Source organism: Apteryx mantelli, chromosome 1, assembly GCF_036417845.1.
Source record: "Apteryx mantelli isolate bAptMan1 chromosome 1, bAptMan1.hap1, whole genome shotgun sequence".
NCBI lineage: Eukaryota > Metazoa > Chordata > Aves > Apterygiformes > Apterygidae > Apteryx > Apteryx mantelli.
In genome coordinates, this window is record NC_089978.1 from 127,849,081 (window position 1) to 127,856,335 (window position 7,255).

Genomic DNA, 7,255 nt, shown 5'->3' on the forward strand with positions numbered 1-7,255 from the left:
CTCTAGGGAACTAGATCACTGTGTCACTACACTTCTGTGTCTCTGAGACGGCAAAGTCCATGCTCCCTTCGCTTATCCATGGTTTGGGGAAATCCTGTTCCTTACAGTTTCTTTGGAAGGGGCCAGCTGTGTTCCTTCCCATAAGGTAATTAGTGCAGTCGTATCTGATTCGCTGAGTGAAATATGCTTTGAATATCAGATGATTTACCACCCAGATGGAAATTGGCAGTAATGCCAATTAAATCAAAAGCTTACAAAGTTTGAAAGCAGTGTGAAAGTGGAATCAGACCCTGCCATTTAACAATGAAGCATTTATGATTTTTGAACTATTTTTGCTTCCTGGAAAGTATCCTGGAACAATACGTGGTAGGTCAAAAAATATCAAAATGCCAGAAAGTACAAGGATAAAATCTTGGAGCGATGTGCAGCTCACTCAACTTGGAACAATCTTAGTCTCATTCAAAGGCCCCTTTCAGGTTATTTACCCTTTCCACTATGATATACCCTAGCTCATAACCTGGTTCACATAATGCTGCCTGCTTGGTAGTTTGGTTTCTTAGTTTTGATTAAAGAGATTAGTGTAGTAGGTGAGCATCCAGACACTTTTGCTGGTATCCTTTTTGTTCCTAACTGTTTCCTGCACAGGAAATGCAGCATCCATGTTCAGTGTCCACGCAGTGATCTGCAGTGAGGTACTATAGTGCCTTTTCCGATCTCTAGCAGTTTAGAACATTTTTCATAGGGAACAGCTAAGCCCATGAGTACTATTTAATTCTGATTGCGTAGGTATAGAAGCAGGCAACACGATCTGTATGTGTCCTGTCAGAAAACAGGAGCTGCTGTACTGTCCATCTAGAAGAGAACAGCTACCTTCTACCGGGGCCAATGCATATTCTTCAGAAATAGGTGTAAAAATCCCATCTATACTTAATGACTCAGATTGGATCAGTGAATAACACTTCTTTTGTGCCCTGTGTGGAGAGCAGCTTTCTTGTCTGAAGTAAAAGAACTGAGAACAAACTATCATTTTTGTCTTTACCGGTGTGACAACAGATTCTGTGCTTCATCACACACGGATCTGAAACCTTTTATTGTCTTTTATGAAGTTACTATACTTGCCACAGTCACATCCTATACCAATCAGTTTTCTACTTTTCTCTTTTCATCTTCCCAGACATTGTAATGCATATAGTGCCCTTACTTTCTGCCGTTTAATCTGGGCTTGGAGTCAGACTAAATGCCAGAATTTTAGTCTGTGGAGGACTTTGAATGTCACATTGATGAATTGAGCTTTTTCCTCCTTTGGTCTGTAAAATGTTCCTCTAGGTCACTTTCTTCTTCTCTTTTCCAGAAGATGCTAACACTTGATATGGGAATCATGTAGCTAACCTGTCCTGGGACTGTCCAGCCTTCTGCTCTTGATAAGTCAGCTTAGAATTTTTTGGAGAAACTCTTTCCAGTGGACTCCAAGGCTCTTCTACAGCCATTTATTTTATTATGATTTAGTTTTCCTGTCAGTCACTGTCATAGATTTTTGTGACTTTAGGCTGTGATGACAGTGAAAGTAAATATTTTTGTAGCAGTGCCAATCATGATACTTGTTTGCTGTGGTTTTTTTTTAATGTTTTGCTGTCTAACGCCTAATATAGTCTTCCCTCTTACTATACAGCAGGTAAAATTATTTACCTCTTCTAATGTTTCTTCATCTGTTTGATGGGTGCCTTTAGGACAATGACAGCCATATATTTTCTTATGATAAACACAAATTTTATTGATAAATAAGACCATTTGTTTGGCTTCGTGTGCTAACAGTAGTCCCTCCTTCCCTTCAACAATGTATTGAGCAGATCTGGGCAATATCATCAACAAAGCCTAGTATAATCCAGATAGGTCTTACAATATTGCATTACATTTCTTATTTGCCTGTGATGATCTCATCCTCTGTGGACTGTGACCCAGTCCATACAGAGAACAGTGGAGTAGTTACATGCTCTTTCCAGACTCCAGTTGTAATTGAAGGCCACTGGCTGATGTAGTCGTCTCCAAGTACATATTCAGTGCCACAATCTTTTGGACCTTGATTATTTTTGCTAGTAACCCATAATATGCTATAAACTTCCAGAGATGTTTCTTTTGTTACACACTTTTAAAGACCCTGCAGTAGCCTGTTAGCATTTCTTACAAGAGGTGCCTGCTGCTCTACACTTAATATGTTGGAAAGCAGTGGTGTAGTTGTTGTGTGAGCTCTGTGCTCTGAAACTTGCCTCTTTTTTTTCAGACCTGCTCATCAATTTGCTCCGTTCTGTGGTGATGTTGCACTGAGTGATGTGTACTTTCTCTAGGTATTACATTTGGGCAGGTCATCTATCTTTGGCAATGTTACTACAAGGTTTCTTCCCCACTGGATTCTCTTTCTTGTTCTATATCTTATTTGAAAGTCTAAAGAAACTCTGAAGGATTGTTCTGTCACTTGACTTAAGCATCTCTTCGGTAACCTTTTCCTCTCCAGCTGCTTTGCTATTTTTATGTTTAATAATGGAATTTTCTTTCAGTGTTACAAGTTAATTATACATAGCTCTAAGTATTTCATGTTATGCTACTGCTTTGCTGACTTCTCTTCTGAGCACTTTTTTGAGCTTGCATTGGGGGAAACCTGTTTTGGATATTCATTTCAACTGCCACTCATTTGGAGGGTCATCATCCGTTTTAATTCCAAAGTCATATAATATACCCTTCAAAAGTATTTGTAACTAGAAAAAAAAGCGATAATAGGTGTAGAAGGAGTATTCTATGCTGAAATGCTGAAAGTATGGAACTTGTAGCATATGCATTTCCTGAATGAATGACTTCTAGGATTCTCATTTCAAATGTAAATCACACATTGCTTCCTACTTTTGGATATGTTTGCTTGAAAGTTTCCAAGTCTTTGCATCTTTTGCTGAACCTGGACATAGATTTGTACCAAAACCATAAAGTAGGAGTCTTAAAATATTATTCACCACCTGAGCTACAGTCCTGTACTGTATGCACTCAAACATGTTAGGAGATGATCACACTTGTTAGCATTATGATTGCTGTTTGTTACTAACTCACCACATTCACTTCCTTCAGTAATACCTGTGTGTTGTCCAGAAACTAAGTCATGAATAATCTTATTTGCTGTTCCCAGAGCACTGGTTTGATGCCTAGAATTCTTTGGATAGTTCTGAGGAATGTGAAGATTTTTAAGAATCTGTTCCCTCTCACCCCCAAACCGAAGCAAAATACCAGGAAAAAAAAAAAGCTGTTGTGCTATTTCAGGCACTACTGATAGTAGAAATCTCTGGCAGTCCAGATTTCAAAATCAAGGAAATTTATGTAAGTGTTCAAGTTTGGCTGCTTTTCCAGGCCCTGAAAGCTGACCTCTTAACTTCTGGCTGTAAGTGCCCTGCTACTCGTTTTTAGCATCCTTAGCAACGAGTAAGAGCCGAAGGTCAGACCAAATGTGAAGTCAGATCAAAGGCTCAAGAGTCAGAATAGCTGACATTTTTTTCTGAATTGTCGTACTACAAACTTATTTTGGCTTGGGCTCTTTTCACCTCTTACATCATTGCCTGTAATAAAGATTGGCCCCTGGAGCTTGACTGATGGACAAAACCAAATGCAGCCTGGCTTCTTTGCTGTTTTATCTCTCTCCTTTGGGTTAAATACAGGATATCACACCAGTGCTTTGCTCCTGTATTGATTTCCCTATGTTTGCAGAGTAAATTTCCAGGTCTCTTTTCCATGTGCTGACTTTTCTAGTCTTTGCTGCACAAAAACATGGTTTTTTAAGTAGCTACATTTATTAGCTATGCACTGATGTTGCTACTCGTTGCCTGTAGCAAGGCTGCTCCTATTGCAAGGCTATGGGACCCCACATCAGTCATGACCTGAAACAAAAGAGTAGGAATTTGCCTTCCATTCCCATCAGGGTAGTACCCACCCACCTTCACTGCCACTCATCACAGCTCCTTTCCACAGGAACAGTGATGGCCAAGTGTCATGGTGTTTTGAGGTCAGGAGACCGAATTTTCACTTTCCTCTGTGACCCCACACCTGCTTTCAGGTTTCGGTGCAAAAGTCATTTCTTCCAATGAGCTTTCCCCGCATTGTTCTGTTTTTCACAGGTAAAGAAAAAAATTAGACAATGCTCACATTCTTAGAAGTGCAACCAGCGGTCTCTCCCAGGTGCATTGGGCAAGAGAGAGAGGGTGAAAACTCAGGAGGTGATAGTCTCTGACAAAAATGAGGACAATACATGGCTTGGCACAGGTAAATCCTTATTTTTTTAGAGTGACTTGAGGAAACAGAGAACCAGTGGAACAGTAAAGCCAAACCGATAGAAGTGTGGTGCAGGACAGCCAAAGTGCCCAACAGCCTGGTGGGCTCCCACCAGAGGTACCCTTGTGTTCTGTAAAGAGCCGCCTCTATACCAGCAATCTCTGAAATAGCCTCCTGTTAAATACGCCAGCTTTAAGGAGGTGACTTAGGCCCCCAAATTCCGTCAAATTTCAGAGGAAAGTGAGTGCCTTGCACCTTCAGACTCCTTTCAGTCCCTAGCAGGTGATTTGTGAAGGATTTAACGTGCTTCATTGTTTAGCGGAGACTCCTTGGAAACGCTGGAAAGGAAGTCTCTCACCTGGGTGCGCCAGTGCGGCCAACAAGTTAACTGGGAGCTCCCTCTCCTGGTCGATGGGAGCTGCTCCAGCACTGAGGGGGGCCAGGGAGGGAGGCCTGGCCTGTATGTGCTAAGGAATATATATGTCACCACTCAGCAACAGGAGGACAAGATGACAAAATACAATTGATTTCAACTCACTGTGACTGAAGACAACCGTACTGGCAAGGTCAGCACTATGAGTATTGAAAAAGAGGTGAAACCTCTCCCCCCCAAAACACTAATTCTCCCATTATCTTGCAAAGATAAAATGCACATGCACTCACAGCATTGAATTTTCTCTGTTTGTCAATAATGCCCACTCTTGCAGTTACCACACAGTGTGACTTCTTTTCTATTGCTCAGGGTCAGGCAGTGCTTTGCCTTGTTGCTTTCATTGATTTCTGTCTCACACCTCTTTGTATTTAGGATATGACAGAAGAAAGCATCTCTCCCTTCTCCCCTCTCCCATGCTGGCTGTTGAGTTTCGCCTTCCAGGGTTCACTCTGTTGTGTACCTGTCAGTCTCCTCTGACAGAGACTTAATATCGGTGGGATGGTCTGCAAAACAAAATGGTCTGAAAGCAGATCAAGTTACTGTGTCTGCACCATTTAACAAATCCCTCTCAATCTCTTGTGCCTTTGGTTCTTGCTGCATATGACTGGATTCTCCACATAAGTGTCAATGATTTGGGAGAGCAAAAGACTTAAAGAGCTAACAGTGGACCAATTTTGAATGCCACCAAGACAAGGCGCTTTCCTGCTGATTATCTCCATTTTAAATGAAGTGAAGAAAAAGCTGATGGCATGAGGGTGGGAATGGTCATTTCTGGAGAATAACAGAGTGGATCTGTTTCTCAGGTATGGGAAATAGGGGGATGTGAGGGAACAGAGAAGTAGTTTGAAGGATGTTTGTCACTGAAGGGTGGAAGGGAATTGTAGGCATGGTGGCTCTGTGTGTATGGATATGGATTGGTTTTAGGAAAACGAAATGCGTCTCTGGTCATGACAGGAAAAAACAGTGGGATGGAGATGATTTTGGGGGAAAGTGTGGTAATGGGATCTCATATGATCAAGGACAGAACATAACTGTTTTGAAGGGAATTATATGTCCAAAGATTAAGAGCAGCTTGAAAACCAACAAAGTAAGGAAATCTAGGGCAATCGCACCACATCAGGTCATTGAAGATTATTTACTTCACTTAACTGGCCTTTACTGCTAGGAAATATCCTACATGTCATTCTTGTTTAACCAGCCTGTAGTCCTGGGTGAGCGGCCTGTTGTTGCAGAACAGCGAGGAGGGTGTCTGTCACAAAAGTGGTCTGCCTGAGCCTAACCTGTAGCTTCCCTCTTGCTCTGCAGATATGTCTTGTATCTTGTAGCCCCCAGTGGCCGAGAACAATCATGTTGTTGCCCACTTGGGGTGGTTGAGGTAAGTCTGGCCTCAAGTGTCGGTGTTGCGCCTTGTCCTGTGTGACAGTGGGGACTTAACTGAAGGCTCTCGAGAGGTTTTGAAGGGCTTCGCTATGGCTATGGACAGTGAAATGAGAACACATAATGAAAAATTGGGTACCAGTTAATGTCATGATGCTGAGAGTAGCAGTGTCACTATCAGTCAGGATGGCCGAGCGGTCTAAGGCGCTGCGTTCAGGTCGCAGTCTCCCCTGGAGGCGTGGGTTCAAATCCCACTCCTGACACCTTTGTTTTGCTGGGGCTGACCTGCTGGAAAGCAGCTCTGTGGGGAAGGACCTGGGAGGTCCTGGTGGACAACAAGTTGACCATGAGCCAGCAATGTGCCCTCATGGCCAAGAAGGCCAATGGTATCCTGGGCTGCATTAGGAAGAGTGTTGCCAGCAGGTCCAGGGAGGTGATCCTGTCCCTCTACTCAGCCCTGGTGAGGCCACATCTGGAGTGCTGTGTCCAGTTCTGGGCTCCCCAGTATAAGAGAGATCTGGAGCTGTCCAGTGAAGGGCTACTGAGATGATTAAGAGACTGGAGCATCTGTCATATGAGGAAAAGCTGAAACAGCTGGGACTGTTCAGCCTAGAGAAGAGAAGACTGAGGGAGGATCTTATCAATGTGTGTAAATATCTGAAGGGAGGGTGTAAAGAGGATTGGGCAAGACTCTTCTCAGTGGTGCCCAGTGACAGGATGAGAAACAATGGGCACAAACTGAAACACAGGAAGCTCTGTCTGAAAATAAGGAAAAACTATACTGTGAGGGTAACAGAGCACTGGAACAGGTTGTCCAGAGAAGTTGCGGAGTCTCCGTCTGTGGAGATATTCAAAAGCCATCTGGACAGGGTCCCAGGCAACATGTTCTAGGTGACCCTTCTTGAGCCAAGGGGGTTGGACTAGATGATCTCCGGAGGTCCCTTCCAACCTCAACCATTCTGTGATTCTGTGATCTGTTGGCAAGGATGCTGTGGTAGGACCACAGCATAGGAGAATTTGCTCTGTGTGACAAGCCCACATGTGGGTGAGGTGTCATGAGGTGATATGGGATCGGGTGGCCTCAGGAGCCACTAGAACAATGGACCACTCAGGCACTTGTAGTCTAAGATGTCTATTTTAAGA

The 7,255-nt window shown here is 43.1% G+C and overlaps 1 non-coding gene across 1 annotated transcript; it reads left to right on the forward strand.

Moving 5' to 3' along the window:
* Nucleotides 1–6,292: 6,292 nt before the first annotated feature.
* On the forward strand, nucleotides 6,293–6,375 carry TRNAL-CAG (transfer RNA leucine (anticodon CAG)). The gene has a single exon. It is a non-coding gene; the product is annotated as a tRNA-Leu (tRNA).
* The last annotated feature ends 880 nt before the right edge of the window (nucleotides 6,376–7,255 follow it).